The following is a 17,321-nucleotide window of genomic DNA, read 5'->3' on the forward strand; positions in this document are numbered from 1 at the left end:
GGCCCCTAGGAGTGTTGAAAAGCTTACTACCTTGAAACTAAAGCAGAACAACGATGAAGGCCTCATGGAGCTGCTGCACGCCTCTCGTTTTGCAAGGATAATCAGGGCCTTACTTCGAAGCTTGGGCTCACGTTGACTTTCACTTTAGGTATAGCGCAGAGCAGGGTGAGCTTCCAACAAGGAACTGGAACCCCAAGGTTTCTTAGGAGAAAACTCATTTTCTTCTCAGAACCATGCTGGCAGTGAGGAAAACCCCGGCAACAACAATGCTTTTCAGGTAGCTTCGAGGCCGCATGAACGGAGCTTTCATAATGGGAAAAGAAGCCTTATGCCATCAGTCTCCAATCTCTAGGTTGACACGCAGCATACACGCAGGACCAGAGCTTACTGTCTCTACGCAGTGTTCTGGTACCGAAACGGTTGCTTAAGCAAAGTCCCTAGGAATGTTGGAAAGCTTACTACCGTGAAACTAAAGCAGAACAGCGATGAAGGCCTCATGGAGCTGCTGCACGCCTCCCGTTTTGCCCGGATAATCAGGGCCTTACTTCGAGGCTAGTGCTCACATTGACTTTCACGTTTGGTATAGAGCGGAGCCGGGTGAGTTTCCAACTAGGAACTGGAAGCACAAGGTTTCTTTCGAGAAAACTCATTTTCTTATATGAACCATGCCGGCTGTAAGTAAAAGCACGGTAACAACAGTGCTTTTCAGGTAGCTTCGGGGCCGCATCAACGGAGCTTTCATAATGGGAAAGCTAGCCTTGTGCCGTCAGTCTCTAATTTCTAGGTTGACACGCAGCATACACGCAGGAGCAGAGCTTCCTGGTTCTACGCAGTGTTCTGGTACTGAAACGGGTGCTGAAGCAAGGCCCCTAGGAGTGTTGAAAAGCTTACTACCTTGAAACTAAAGCAGAACAACGATGAAGGCCTCATGGAGCTGCTGCACGCCTCTCGTTTTGCAAGGATAATCAGGGCCTTACTTCGAAGCTTGGGCTCACGTTGACTTTCACTTTAGGTATAGCGCAGAGCAGGGTGAGCTTCCAACAAGGAACTGGAACCCCAAGGTTTCTTAGGAGAAAACTCATTTTCTTCTCAGAACCATGCCGGCAGTGAGGAAAACCCCGGCAACAACAATGCTTTTCAGGTAGCTTCGAGGCCGCATGAACGGAGCTTTCATAATGGGAAAAGAAGCCTTATGCCATCAGTCTCCAATCTCTAGGTTGACACGCAGCATACACGCAGGACCAGAGCTTACTGTCTCTACGCAGTGTTCTGGTACCGAAACGGTTGCTTAAGCAAAGTCCCTAGGAATGTTGGAAAGCTTACTACCGTGAAACTAAAGCAGAACAGCGATGAAGGCCTCATGGAGCTGCTGCACGCCTCCCGTTTTGCCCGGATAATCAGGGCCTTACTTCGAGGCTAGTGCTCACATTGACTTTCACGTTTGGTATAGAGCGGAGCCGGGTGAGCTTCCAACTAGGAACTGGAAGCACAAGGTTTCTTTCGAGAAAACTCATTTTCTTCTATGAACCATGCCGGCTGTAAGTAAAAGCACGGTAACAACAGTGCTTTTCAGGTAGCTTCGGGGCCGCATCAACGGAGCTTTCATAATGGGAAAACTAGCCTTGTGCCGTCAGTGTCTAATTTCTAGGTTGACACGCAGCATACACGCAGGAGCAGAGCTTCCTGGTTCTACGCAGTGTTCTGGTACTGAAACGGGTGCTGAAGCAAGGCCCCTAGGAGTGTTGAAAAGCTTACTACCTTGAAACTAAAGCAGAACAACGATGAAGGCCTCATGGAGCTGCTGCACGCCTCTCGTTTTGCAAGGATAATCAGGGCCTTACTTCGAAGCTTGGGCTCACGTTGACTTTCACTTTAGGTATAGCGCAGAGCAGGGTGAGCTTCCAACAAGGAACTGGAACCCCAAGGTTTCTTAGGAGAAAACTCATTTTCTTCTCAGAACCATGCCGGCAGTGAGGAAAACCCCGGCAACAACAATGCTTTTCAGGTAGCTTCGAGGCCGCATGAACGGAGCTTTCATAATGGGAAAAGAAGCCTTATGCCATCAGTCTCCAATCTCTAGGTTGACACGCAGCATACACGCAGGACCAGAGCTTACTGTCTCTACGCAGTGTTCTGGTACCGAAACGGTTGCTTAAGCAAAGTCCCTAGGAATGTTGGAAAGCTTACTACCGTGAAACTAAAGCAGAACAGCGATGAAGGCCTCATGGAGCTGCTGCACGCCTCCCGTTTTGCCCGGATAATCAGGGCCTTACTTCGAGGCTAGTGCTCACATTGACTTTCACGTTTGGTATAGAGCGGAGCCGGGTGAGCTTCCAACTAGGAACTGGAAGCACAAGGTTTCTTTCGAGAAAACTCATTTTCTTCTATGAACCATGCCGGCTGTAAGTAAAAGCACGGTAACAACAGTGCTTTTCAGGTAGCTTCGGGGCCGCATCAACGGAGCTTTCATAATGGGAAAACTAGCCTTGTGCCGTCAGTGTCTAATTTCTAGGTTGACACGCAGCATACACGCAGGAGCAGAGCTTCCTGGTTCTACGCAGTGTTCTGGTACTGAAACGGGTGCTGAAGCAAGGCCCCTAGGAGTGTTGAAAAGCTTACTACCTTGAAACTAAAGCAGAACAACGATGAAGGCCTCATGGAGCTGCTGCACGCCTCTCGTTTTGCAAGGATAATCAGGGCCTTACTTCGAAGCTTGGGCTCACGTTGACTTTCACTTTAGGTATAGCGCAGAGCAGGGTGAGCTTCCAACAAGGAACTGGAACCCCAAGGTTTCTTAGGAGAAAACTCATTTTCTTCTCAGAACCATGCCGGCAGTGAGGAAAACCCCGGCAACAACAATGCTTTTCAGGTAGCTTCGAGGCCGCATGAACGGAGCTTTCATAATGGGAAAAGAAGCCTTATGCCATCAGTCTCCAATCTCTAGGTTGACACGCAGCATACACGCAGGACCAGAGCTTACTGTCTCTACGCAGTGTTCTGGTACCGAAACGGTTGCTTAAGCAAAGTCCCTAGGAATGTTGGAAAGCTTACTACCGTGAAACTAAAGCAGAACAGCGATGAAGGCCTCATGGAGCTGCTGCACGCCTCCCGTTTTGCCCGGATAATCAGGGCCTTACTTCGAGGCTAGTGCTCACATTGACTTTCACGTTTGGTATAGAGCGGAGCCGGGTGAGCTTCCAACTAGGAACTGGAAGCACAAGGTTTCTTTCGAGAAAACTCATTTTCTTCTATGAACCATGCCGGCTGTAAGTAAAAGCACGGTAACAACAGTGCTTTTCAGGTAGCTTCGGGGCCGCATCAACGGAGCTTTCATAATGGGAAAACTAGCCTTGTGCCGTCAGTCTCTAATTTCTAGGTTGACACGCAGCATACACGCAGGAGCAGAGCTTCCTGGTTCTACGCAGTGTTCTGGTACTGAAACGGGTGCTGAAGCAAGGCCCCTAGGAGTGTTGAAAAGCTTACTACCTTGAAACTAAAGCAGAACAACGATGAAGGCCTCATGGAGCTGCTGCACGCCTCTCGTTTTGCAAGGATAATCAGGGCCTTACTTCGAAGCTTGGGCTCACGTTGACTTTCACTTTAGGTATAGCGCAGAGCAGGGTGAGCTTCCAACAAGGAACTGGAACCCCAAGGTTTCTTAGGAGAAAACTCATTTTCTTCTCAGAACCATGCCGGCAGTGAGGAAAACCCCGGCAACAACAATGCTTTTCAGGTAGCTTCGAGGCCGCATGAACGGAGCTTTCATAATGGGAAAAGAAGCCTTATGCCATCAGTCTCCAATCTCTAGGTTGACACGCAGCATACACGCAGGACCAGAGCTTACTGTCTCTACGCAGTGTTCTGGTACCGAAACGGTTGCTTAAGCAAAGTCCCTAGGAATGTTGGAAAGCTTACTACCGTGAAACTAAAGCAGAACAGCGATGAAGGCCTCATGGAGCTGCTGCACGCCTCCCGTTTTGCCCGGATAATCAGGGCCTTACTTCGAGGCTAGTGCTCACATTGACTTTCACGTTTGGTATAGAGCGGAGCCGGGTGAGCTTCCAACTAGGAACTGGAAGCACAAGGTTTCTTTCGAGAAAACTCATTTTCTTCTATGAACCATGCCGGCTGTAAGTAAAAGCACGGTAACAACAGTGCTTTTCAGGTAGCTTCGGGGCCGCATCAACGGAGCTTTCATAATGGGAAAACTAGCCTTGTGCCGTCAGTCTCTAATTTCTAGGTTGACACGCAGCATACACGCAGGAGCAGAGCTTCCTGGTTCTACGCAGTGTTCTGGTACTGAAACGGGTGCTGAAGCAAGGCCCCTAGGAGTGTTGAAAAGCTTACTACCTTGAAACTAAAGCAGAACAACGATGAAGGCCTCATGGAGCTGCTGCACGCCTCTCGTTTTGCAAGGATAATCAGGGCCTTACTTCGAAGCTTGGGCTCACGTTGACTTTCACTTTAGGTATAGCGCAGAGCAGGGTGAGCTTCCAACAAGGAACTGGAACCCCAAGGTTTCTTAGGAGAAAACTCATTTTCTTCTCAGAACCATGCCGGCAGTGAGGAAAACCCCGGCAACAACAATGCTTTTCAGGTAGCTTCGAGGCCGCATGAACGGAGCTTTCATAATGGGAAAAGAAGCCTTATGCCATCAGTCTCCAATTTCTAGGTTGACACGCAGCATACACGCAGGACCAGAGCTTACTGTCTCTACGCAGTGTTCTGGTACCGAAACGGTTGCTTAAGCAAAGTCCCTAGGAATGTTGGAAAGCTTACTACCGTGAAACTAAAGCAGAACAGCGATGAAGGCCTCATGGAGCTGCTGCACGCCTCCCGTTTTGCCCGGATAATCAGGGCCTTACTTCGAGGCTAGTGCTCACATTGACTTTCACGTTTGGTATAGAGCGGAGCCGGGTGAGCTTCCAACTAGGAACTGGAAGCACAAGGTTTCTTTCGAGAAAACTCATTTTCTTCTATGAACCATGCCGGCTGTAAGTAAAAGCACGGTAACAACAGTGCTTTTCAGGTAGCTTCGGGGCCGCATCAACGGAGCTTTCATAATGGGAAAACTAGCCTTGTGCCGTCAGTCTCTAATTTCTAGGTTGACACGCAGCATACACGCAGGAGCAGAGCTTCCTGGTTCTACGCAGTGTTCTGGTACTGAAACGGGTGCTGAAGCAAGGCCCCTAGGAGTGTTGAAAAGCTTACTACCTTGAAACTAAAGCAGAACAACGATGAAGGCCTCATGGAGCTGCTGCACGCCTCTCGTTTTGCAAGGATAATCAGGGCCTTACTTCGAAGCTTGGGCTCACGTTGACTTTCACTTTAGGTATAGCGCAGAGCAGGGTGAGCTTCCAACAAGGAACTGGAACCCCAAGGTTTCTTAGGAGAAAACTCATTTTCTTCTCAGAACCATGCCGGCAGTGAGGAAAACCCCGGCAACAACAATGCTTTTCAGGTAGCTTCGAGGCCGCATGAACGGAGCTTTCATAATGGGAAAAGAAGCCTTATGCCATCAGTCTCCAATTTCTAGGTTGACACGCAGCATACACGCAGGACCAGAGCTTACTGTCTCTACGCAGTGTTCTGGTACCGAAACGGTTGCTTAAGCAAAGTCCCTAGGAATGTTGGAAAGCTTACTACCGTGAAACTAAAGCAGAACAGCGATGAAGGCCTCATGGAGCTGCTGCACGCCTCCCGTTTTGCCCGGATAATCAGGGCCTTACTTCGAGGCTAGTGCTCACATTGACTTTCACGTTTGGTATAGAGCGGAGCCGGGTGAGCTTCCAACTAGGAACTGGAAGCACAAGGTTTCTTTCGAGAAAACTCATTTGCTTCTATGAACCATGCCGGCTGTAAGTAAAAGCACGGTAACAACAGTGCTTTTCAGGTAGCTTCGGGGCCGCATCAACGGAGCTTTCATAATGGGAAAACTAGCCTTGTGCCGTCAGTCTCTAATTTCTAGGTTGACACGCAGCATACACGCAGGAGCAGAGCTTCCTGGTTCTACGCAGTGTTCTGGTACTGAAACGGGTGCTGAAGCAAGGCCCCTAGGAGTGTTGAAAAGCTTACTACCTTGAAACTAAAGCAGAACAACGATGAAGGCCTCATGGAGCTGCTGCACGCCTCTCGTTTTGCAAGGATAATCAGGGCCTTACTTCGAAGCTTGGGCTCACGTTGACTTTCACTTTAGGTATAGCGCAGAGCAGGGTGAGCTTCCAACAAGGAACTGGAACCCCAAGGTTTCTTAGGAGAAAACTCATTTTCTTCTCAGAACCATGCCGGCAGTGAGGAAAACCCCGGCAACAACAATGCTTTTCAGGTAGCTTCGAGGCCGCATGAACGGAGCTTTCATAATGGGAAAAGAAGCCTTATGCCATCAGTCTCCAATTTCTAGGTTGACACGCAGCATACACGCAGGACCAGAGCTTACTGTCTCTACGCAGTGTTCTGGTACCGAAACGGTTGCTTAAGCAAAGTCCCTAGGAATGTTGGAAAGCTTACTACCGTGAAACTAAAGCAGAACAGCGATGAAGGCCTCATGGAGCTGCTGCACGCCTCCCGTTTTGCCCGGATAATCAGGGCCTTACTTCGAGGCTAGTGCTCACATTGACTTTCACGTTTGGTATAGAGCGGAGCCGGGTGAGCTTCCAACTAGGAACTGGAAGCACAAGGTTTCTTTCGAGAAAACTCATTTGCTTCTATGAACCATGCCGGCTGTAAGTAAAAGCACGGTAACAACAGTGCTTTTCAGGTAGCTTCGGGGCCGCATCAACGGAGCTTTCATAATGGGAAAACTAGCCTTGTGCCGTCAGTCTCTAATTTCTAGGTTGACACGCAGCATACACGCAGGAGCAGAGCTTCCTGGTTCTACGCAGTGTTCTGGTACTGAAACGGGTGCTGAAGCAAGGCCCCTAGGAGTGTTGAAAAGCTTACTACCTTGAAACTAAAGCAGAACAACGATGAAGGCCTCATGGAGCTGCTGCACGCCTCTCGTTTTGCAAGGATAATCAGGGCCTTACTTCGAAGCTTGGGCTCACGTTGACTTTCACTTTAGGTATAGCGCAGAGCAGGGTGAGCTTCCAACAAGGAACTGGAACCCCAAGGTTTCTTAGGAGAAAACTCATTTTCTTCTCAGAACCATGCCGGCAGTGAGGAAAACCCCGGCAACAACAATGCTTTTCAGGTAGCTTCGAGGCCGCATGAACGGAGCTTTCATAATGGGAAAAGAAGCCTTATGCCATCAGTCTCCAATTTCTAGGTTGACACGCAGCATACACGCAGGACCAGAGCTTACTGTCTCTACGCAGTGTTCTGGTACCGAAACGGTTGCTTAAGCAAAGTCCCTAGGAATGTTGGAAAGCTTACTACCGTGAAACTAAAGCAGAACAGCGATGAAGGCCTCATGGAGCTGCTGCACGCCTCCCGTTTTGCCCGGATAATCAGGGCCTTACTTCGAGGCTAGTGCTCACATTGACTTTCACGTTTGGTATAGAGCGGAGCCGGGTGAGCTTCCAACTAGGAACTGGAAGCACAAGGTTTCTTTCGAGAAAACTCATTTGCTTCTATGAACCATGCCGGCTGTAAGTAAAAGCACGGTAACAACAGTGCTTTTCAGGTAGCTTCGGGGCCGCATCAACGGAGCTTTCATAATGGGAAAACTAGCCTTGTGCCGTCAGTCTCTAATTTCTAGGTTGACACGCAGCATACACGCAGGAGCAGAGCTTCCTGGTTCTACGCAGTGTTCTGGTACTGAAACGGGTGCTGAAGCAAGGCCCCTAGGAGTGTTGAAAAGCTTACTACCTTGAAACTAAAGCAGAACAACGATGAAGGCCTCATGGAGCTGCTGCACGCCTCTCGTTTTGCAAGGATAATCAGGGCCTTACTTCGAAGCTTGGGCTCACGTTGACTTTCACTTTAGGTATAGCGCAGAGCAGGGTGAGCTTCCAACAAGGAACTGGAACCCCAAGGTTTCTTAGGAGAAAACTCATTTTCTTCTCAGAACCATGCCGGCAGTGAGGAAAACCCCGGCAACAACAATGCTTTTCAGGTAGCTTCGAGGCCGCATGAACGGAGCTTTCATAATGGGAAAAGAAGCCTTATGCCATCAGTCTCCAATTTCTAGGTTGACACGCAGCATACACGCAGGACCAGAGCTTACTGTCTCTACGCAGTGTTCTGGTACCGAAACGGTTGCTTAAGCAAAGTCCCTAGGAATGTTGGAAAGCTTACTACCGTGAAACTAAAGCAGAACAGCGATGAAGGCCTCATGGAGCTGCTGCACGCCTCCCGTTTTGCCCGGATAATCAGGGCCTTACTTCGAGGCTAGTGCTCACATTGACTTTCACGTTTGGTATAGAGCGGAGCCGGGTGAGCTTCCAACTAGGAACTGGAAGCACAAGGTTTCTTTCGAGAAAACTCATTTGCTTCTATGAACCATGCCGGCTGTAAGTAAAAGCACGGTAACAACAGTGCTTTTCAGGTAGCTTCGGGGCCGCATCAACGGAGCTTTCATAATGGGAAAACTAGCCTTGTGCCGTCAGTCTCTAATTTCTAGGTTGACACGCAGCATACACGCAGGAGCAGAGCTTCCTGGTTCTACGCAGTGTTCTGGTACTGAAACGGGTGCTGAAGCAAGGCCCCTAGGAGTGTTGAAAAGCTTACTACCTTGAAACTAAAGCAGAACAACGATGAAGGCCTCATGGAGCTGCTGCACGCCTCTCGTTTTGCAAGGATGATCAGGGCCTTACTTCGAAGCTTGGGCTCACGTTGACTTTCACTTTAGGTATAGCGCAGAGCAGGGTGAGCTTCCAACAAGGAACTGGAACCCCAAGGTTTCTTAGGAGAAAACTCATTTTCTTCTCAGAACCATGCCGGCAGTGAGGAAAACCCCGGCAACAACAATGCTTTTCAGGTAGCTTCGAGGCCGCATGAACGGAGCTTTCATAATGGGAAAAGAAGCCTTATGCCATCAGTCTCCAATTTCTAGGTTGACACGCAGCATACACGCAGGACCAGAGCTTACTGTCTCTACGCAGTGTTCTGGTACCGAAACGGTTGCTTAAGCAAAGTCCCTAGGAATGTTGGAAAGCTTACTACCGTGAAACTAAAGCAGAACAGCGATGAAGGCCTCATGGAGCTGCTGCACGCCTCCCGTTTTGCCCGGATAATCAGGGCCTTACTTCGAGGCTAGTGCTCACATTGACTTTCACGTTTGGTATAGAGCGGAGCCGGGTGAGCTTCCAACTAGGAACTGGAAGCACAAGGTTTCTTTCGAGAAAACTCATTTGCTTCTATGAACCATGCCGGCTGTAAGTAAAAGCACGGTAACAACAGTGCTTTTCAGGTAGCTTCGGGGCCGCATCAACGGAGCTTTCATAATGGGAAAACTAGCCTTGTGCCGTCAGTCTCTAATTTCTAGGTTGACACGCAGCATACACGCAGGAGCAGAGCTTCCTGGTTCTACGCAGTGTTCTGGTACTGAAACGGGTGCTGAAGCAAGGCCCCTAGGAGTGTTGAAAAGCTTACTACCTTGAAACTAAAGCAGAACAACGATGAAGGCCTCATGGAGCTGCTGCACGCCTCTCGTTTTGCAAGGATGATCAGGGCCTTACTTCGAAGCTTGGGCTCACGTTGACTTTCACTTTAGGTATAGCGCAGAGCAGGGTGAGCTTCCAACAAGGAACTGGAACCCCAAGGTTTCTTAGGAGAAAACTCATTTTCTTCTCAGAACCATGCCGGCAGTGAGGAAAACCCCGGCAACAACAATGCTTTTCAGGTAGCTTCGAGGCCGCATGAACGGAGCTTTCATAATGGGAAAAGAAGCCTTATGCCATCAGTCTCCAATTTCTAGGTTGACACGCAGCATACACGCAGGACCAGAGCTTACTGTCTCTACGCAGTGTTCTGGTACCGAAACGGTTGCTTAAGCAAAGTCCCTAGGAATGTTGGAAAGCTTACTACCGTGAAACTAAAGCAGAACAGCGATGAAGGCCTCATGGAGCTGCTGCACGCCTCCCGTTTTGCCCGGATAATCAGGGCCTTACTTCGAGGCTAGTGCTCACATTGACTTTCACGTTTGGTATAGAGCGGAGCCGGGTGAGCTTCCAACTAGGAACTGGAAGCACAAGGTTTCTTTCGAGAAAACTCATTTGCTTCTATGAACCATGCCGGCTGTAAGTAAAAGCACGGTAACAACAGTGCTTTTCAGGTAGCTTCGGGGCCGCATCAACGGAGCTTTCATAATGGGAAAACTAGCCTTGTGCCGTCAGTCTCTAATTTCTAGGTTGACACGCAGCATACACGCAGGAGCAGAGCTTCCTGGTTCTACGCAGTGTTCTGGTACTGAAACGGGTGCTGAAGCAAGGCCCCTAGGAGTGTTGAAAAGCTTACTACCTTGAAACTAAAGCAGAACAACGATGAAGGCCTCATGGAGCTGCTGCACGCCTCTCGTTTTGCAAGGATGATCAGGGCCTTACTTCGAAGCTTGGGCTCACGTTGACTTTCACTTTAGGTATAGCGCAGAGCAGGGTGAGCTTCCAACAAGGAACTGGAACCCCAAGGTTTCTTAGGAGAAAACTCATTTTCTTCTCAGAACCATGCCGGCAGTGAGGAAAACCCCGGCAACAACAATGCTTTTCAGGTAGCTTCGAGGCCGCATGAACGGAGCTTTCATAATGGGAAAAGAAGCCTTATGCCATCAGTCTCCAATTTCTAGGTTGACACGCAGCATACACGCAGGACCAGAGCTTACTGTCTCTACGCAGTGTTCTGGTACCGAAACGGTTGCTTAAGCAAAGTCCCTAGGAATGTTGGAAAGCTTACTACCGTGAAACTAAAGCAGAACAGCGATGAAGGCCTCATGGAGCTGCTGCACGCCTCCCGTTTTGCCCGGATAATCAGGGCCTTACTTCGAGGCTAGTGCTCACATTGACTTTCACGTTTGGTATAGAGCGGAGCCGGGTGAGCTTCCAACTAGGAACTGGAAGCACAAGGTTTCTTTCGAGAAAACTCATTTGCTTCTATGAACCATGCCGGCTGTAAGTAAAAGCACGGTAACAACAGTGCTTTTCAGGTAGCTTCGGGGCCGCATCAACGGAGCTTTCATAATGGGAAAACTAGCCTTGTGCCGTCAGTCTCTAATTTCTAGGTTGACACGCAGCATACACGCAGGAGCAGAGCTTCCTGGTTCTACGCAGTGTTCTGGTACTGAAACGGGTGCTGAAGCAAGGCCCCTAGGAGTGTTGAAAAGCTTACTACCTTGAAACTAAAGCAGAACAACGATGAAGGCCTCATGGAGCTGCTGCACGCCTCTCGTTTTGCAAGGATGATCAGGGCCTTACTTCGAAGCTTGGGCTCACGTTGACTTTCACTTTAGGTATAGCGCAGAGCAGGGTGAGCTTCCAACAAGGAACTGGAACCCCAAGGTTTCTTAGGAGAAAACTCATTTTCTTCTCAGAACCATGCCGGCAGTGAGGAAAACCCCGGCAACAACAATGCTTTTCAGGTAGCTTCGAGGCCGCATGAACGGAGCTTTCATAATGGGAAAAGAAGCCTTATGCCATCAGTCTCCAATTTCTAGGTTGACACGCAGCATACACGCAGGACCAGAGCTTACTGTCTCTACGCAGTGTTCTGGTACCGAAACGGTTGCTTAAGCAAAGTCCCTAGGAATGTTGGAAAGCTTACTACCGTGAAACTAAAGCAGAACAGCGATGAAGGCCTCATGGAGCTGCTGCACGCCTCCCGTTTTGCCCGGATAATCAGGGCCTTACTTCGAGGCTAGTGCTCACATTGACTTTCACGTTTGGTATAGAGCGGAGCCGGGTGAGCTTCCAACTAGGAACTGGAAGCACAAGGTTTCTTTCGAGAAAACTCATTTGCTTCTATGAACCATGCCGGCTGTAAGTAAAAGCACGGTAACAACAGTGCTTTTCAGGTAGCTTCGGGGCCGCATCAACGGAGCTTTCATAATGGGAAAACTAGCCTTGTGCCGTCAGTCTCTAATTTCTAGGTTGACACGCAGCATACACGCAGGAGCAGAGCTTCCTGGTTCTACGCAGTGTTCTGGTACTGAAACGGGTGCTGAAGCAAGGCCCCTAGGAGTGTTGAAAAGCTTACTACCTTGAAACTAAAGCAGAACAACGATGAAGGCCTCATGGAGCTGCTGCACGCCTCTCGTTTTGCAAGGATGATCAGGGCCTTACTTCGAAGCTTGGGCTCACGTTGACTTTCACTTTAGGTATAGCGCAGAGCAGGGTGAGCTTCCAACAAGGAACTGGAACCCCAAGGTTTCTTAGGAGAAAACTCATTTTCTTCTCAGAACCATGCCGGCAGTGAGGAAAACCCCGGCAACAACAATGCTTTTCAGGTAGCTTCGAGGCCGCATGAACGGAGCTTTCATAATGGGAAAAGAAGCCTTATGCCATCAGTCTCCAATTTCTAGGTTGACACGCAGCATACACGCAGGACCAGAGCTTACTGTCTCTACGCAGTGTTCTGGTACCGAAACGGTTGCTTAAGCAAAGTCCCTAGGAATGTTGGAAAGCTTACTACCGTGAAACTAAAGCAGAACAGCGATGAAGGCCTCATGGAGCTGCTGCACGCCTCCCGTTTTGCCCGGATAATCAGGGCCTTACTTCGAGGCTAGTGCTCACATTGACTTTCACGTTTGGTATAGAGCGGAGCCGGGTGAGCTTCCAACTAGGAACTGGAAGCACAAGGTTTCTTTCGAGAAAACTCATTTGCTTCTATGAACCATGCCGGCTGTAAGTAAAAGCACGGTAACAACAGTGCTTTTCAGGTAGCTTCGGGGCCGCATCAACGGAGCTTTCATAATGGGAAAACTAGCCTTGTGCCGTCAGTCTCTAATTTCTAGGTTGACACGCAGCATACACGCAGGAGCAGAGCTTCCTGGTTCTACGCAGTGTTCTGGTACTGAAACGGGTGCTGAAGCAAGGCCCCTAGGAGTGTTGAAAAGCTTACTACCTTGAAACTAAAGCAGAACAACGATGAAGGCCTCATGGAGCTGCTGCACGCCTCTCGTTTTGCAAGGATGATCAGGGCCTTACTTCGAAGCTTGGGCTCACGTTGACTTTCACTTTAGGTATAGCGCAGAGCAGGGTGAGCTTCCAACAAGGAACTGGAACCCCAAGGTTTCTTAGGAGAAAACTCATTTTCTTCTCAGAACCATGCCGGCAGTGAGGAAAACCCCGGCAACAACAATGCTTTTCAGGTAGCTTCGAGGCCGCATGAACGGAGCTTTCATAATGGGAAAAGAAGCCTTATGCCATCAGTCTCCAATTTCTAGGTTGACACGCAGCATACACGCAGGACCAGAGCTTACTGTCTCTACGCAGTGTTCTGGTACCGAAACGGTTGCTTAAGCAAAGTCCCTAGGAATGTTGGAAAGCTTACTACCGTGAAACTAAAGCAGAACAGCGATGAAGGCCTCATGGAGCTGCTGCACGCCTCCCGTTTTGCCCGGATAATCAGGGCCTTACTTCGAGGCTAGTGCTCACATTGACTTTCACGTTTGGTATAGAGCGGAGCCGGGTGAGCTTCCAACTAGGAACTGGAAGCACAAGGTTTCTTTCGAGAAAACTCATTTGCTTCTATGAACCATGCCGGCTGTAAGTAAAAGCACGGTAACAACAGTGCTTTTCAGGTAGCTTCGGGGCCGCATCAACGGAGCTTTCATAATGGGAAAACTAGCCTTGTGCCGTCAGTCTCTAATTTCTAGGTTGACACGCAGCATACACGCAGGAGCAGAGCTTCCTGGTTCTACGCAGTGTTCTGGTACTGAAACGGGTGCTGAAGCAAGGCCCCTAGGAGTGTTGAAAAGCTTACTACCTTGAAACTAAAGCAGAACAACGATGAAGGCCTCATGGAGCTGCTGCACGCCTCTCGTTTTGCAAGGATAATCAGGGCCTTACTTCGAAGCTTGGGCTCACGTTGACTTTCACTTTAGGTATAGCGCAGAGCAGGGTGAGCTTCCAACAAGGAACTGGAACCCCAAGGTTTCTTAGGAGAAAACTCATTTTCTTCTCAGAACCATGCCGGCAGTGAGGAAAACCCCGGCAACAACAATGCTTTTCAGGTAGCTTCGAGGCCGCATGAACGGAGCTTTCATAATGGGAAAAGAAGCCTTATGCCATCAGTCTCCAATTTCTAGGTTGACACGCAGCATACACGCAGGACCAGAGCTTACTGTCTCTACGCAGTGTTCTGGTACCGAAACGGTTGCTTAAGCAAAGTCCCTAGGAGTCTTGGAAAGCTTACTACCGTGAAACTAAAGCAGAACAGCGATGAAGGCCTCATGGAGCTGCTGCACGCCTCCCGTTTTGCCAGGATAATCAGGACCTTACTTCGAGGCTAGTGCTCACATTGACTTTCACGTTTGGTATAGAGCGGAGCCGGGTGAGCTTCCAACTAGGAACTGGAAGCACAAGGTTTCTTTCGAGAAAACTCATTTTCTTCTATGAACCATGCCGGCTGTAAGTAAAAGCACGGTAACAACAGTGCTTTTCAGGTAGCTTCGGGGCCGCATCAACGGAGCTTTCATAATGGGAAAACTAGCCTTGTGCCGTCAGTCTCTAATTTCTAGGTTGACACGCAGCATACACGCAGGAGCAGAGCTTCCTGGTTCTACGCAGTGTTCTGGTACTGAAACGGGTGCTGAAGCAAGGCCCCTAGGAGTGTTGAAAAGCTTACTACCTTGAAACTAAAGCAGAACAACGATGAAGGCCTCATGGAGCTGCTGCACGCCTCTCGTTTTGCAAGGATAATCAGGGCCTTACTTCGAAGCTTGGGCTCACGTTGACTTTCACTTTAGGTATAGCGCAGAGCAGGGTGAGCTTCCAACAAGGAACTGGAACCCCAAGGTTTCTTAGGAGAAAACTCATTTTCTTCTCAGAACCATGCCGGCAGTGAGGAAAACCCCGGCAACAACAATGCTTTTCAGGTAGCTTCGAGGCCGCATGAACGGAGCTTTCATAATGGGAAAAGAAGCCTTATGCCATCAGTCTCCAATTTCTAGGTTGACACGCAGCATACACGCAGGACCAGAGCTTACTGTCTCTACGCAGTGTTCTGGTACCGAAACGGTTGCTTAAGCAAAGTCCCTAGGAATGTTGGAAAGCTTACTACCGTGAAACTAAAGCAGAACAGCGATGAAGGCCTCATGGAGCTGCTGCACGCCTCCCGTTTTGCCAGGATAATCAGGACCTTACTTCGAGGCTAGTGCTCACATTGACTTTCACGTTTGGTATAGAGCGGAGCCGGGTGAGCTTCCAACTAGGAACTGGAAGCACAAGGTTTCTTTCGAGAAAACTCATTTTCTTCTATGAACCATGCCGGCTGTAAGTAAAAGCACGGTAACAACAGTGCTTTTCAGGTAGCTTCGGGGCCGCATCAACGGAGCTTTCATAATGGGAAAATTAGCCTTGTGCCGTCAGTCTCTAATGTCTAGGTTGACACGCAGCATACACGCAGGAGCAGAGCTTCCTGGTTCTACGCAGTGTTCTGGTACTGAAACGGGTGCTGAAGCAAGGCCCCTAGGAGTGTTGAAAAGCTTACTACCTTGAAACTAAAGCAGAACAACGATGAAGGCCTCATGGAGCTGCTGCACGCCTCTCGTTTTGCAAGGATGATCAGGGCCTTACTTCGAAGCTTGGGCTCACGTTGACTTTCACTTTAGGTATAGCGCAGAGCAGGGTGAGCTTCCAACAAGGAACTGGAACCCCAAGGTTTCTTAGGAGAAAACTCATTTTCTTCTCAGAACCATGCCGGCAGTGAGGAAAACCCCGGCAACAACAATGCTTTTCAGGTAGCTTCGAGGCCGCATGAACGGAGCTTTCGTAATGGGAAAAGAAGCCTTATGCCATCAGTCTCCAATTTCTAGGTTGACACGCAGCATACACGCAGGACCAGAGCTTACTGTCTCTACGCAGTGTTCTGGTACCGAAACGGTTGCTTAAGCAAAGTCTCTAGGAATGTTGGAAAGCTTACTACCGTGAAACTAAAGCAGAACAGCGATGAAGGCCTCATGGAGCTGCTGCACGCCTCCCGTTTTGCCCGGATAATCAGGGCCTTACTTCGAGGCTAGTGCTCACATTGACTTTCACGTTTGGTATAGAGCGGAGCCGGGTGAGCTTCCAACTAGGAACTGGAAGCACAAGGTTTCTTTCGAGAAAACTCATTTTCTTCTATGAACCATGCCGGCTGTAAGTAAAAGCACGGTAACAACAGTGCTTTTCAGGTAGCTTCGGGGCCGCATCAACGGAGCTTTCATAATGGGAAAACTAGCCTTGTGCCGTCAGTCTCTAATGTCTAGGTTGACACGCAGCATACACGCAGGAGCAGAGCTTCCTGGTTCTACGCAGTGTTCTGGTACTGAAACGGGTGCTGAAGCAAGGCCCCTAGGAGTGTTGAAAAGCTTACTACCTTGAAACTAAAGCAGAACAACGATGAAGGCCTCATGGAGCTGCTGCACGCCTCTCGTTTTGCAAGGATGATCAGGGCCTTACTTCGAAGCTTGGGCTCACGTTGACTTTCACTTTAGGTATAGCGCAGAGCAGGGTGAGCTTCCAACAAGGAACTGGAACCCCAAGGTTTCTTAGGAGAAAACTCATTTTCTTCTCAGAACCATGCCGGCAGTGAGGAAAACCCCGGCAACAACAATGCTTTTCAGGTAGCTTCGAGGCCGCATGAACGGAGCTTTCATAATGGGAAAAGAAGCCTTATGCCATCAGTCTCCAATTTCTAGGTTGACACGCAGCATACACGCAGGCCCAGAGCTTACTGTCTCTACGCAGTGTTCTGGTACCGAAACGGTTGCTTAAGCAAAGTCCCTAGGAATGTTGGAAAGCTTACTACCGTGAAACTAAAGCAGAACAGCGATGAAGGCCTCATGGAGCTGCTGCACGCCTCCCGTTTTGCCCGGATAATCAGGGCCTTACTTCGAGGCTAGTGCTCACATTGACTTTCACGTTTGGTATAGAGCGGAGCCGGGTGAGCTTCCAACTAGGAACTGGAAGCACAAGGTTTCTTTCGAGAAAACTCATTTTCTTCTATGAACCATGCCGGCTGTAAGTAAAAGCACGGTAACAACAGTGCTTTTCAGGTAGCTTCGGGGCCGCATCAACGGAGCTTTCATAATGGGAAAACTAGCCTTGTGCCGTCAGTCTCTAATGTCTAGGTTGACACGCAGCATACACGCAGGAGCAGAGCTTCCTGGTTCTACGCAGTGTTCTGGTACTGAAACGGGTGCTGAAGCAAGGCCCCTAGGAGTGTTGAAAAGCTTACTACCTTGAAACTAA

Source organism: Eubalaena glacialis, chromosome 10, assembly GCF_028564815.1.
Source record: "Eubalaena glacialis isolate mEubGla1 chromosome 10, mEubGla1.1.hap2.+ XY, whole genome shotgun sequence".
Classification (NCBI taxonomy): Eukaryota; Metazoa; Chordata; class Mammalia; order Artiodactyla; family Balaenidae; genus Eubalaena; species Eubalaena glacialis.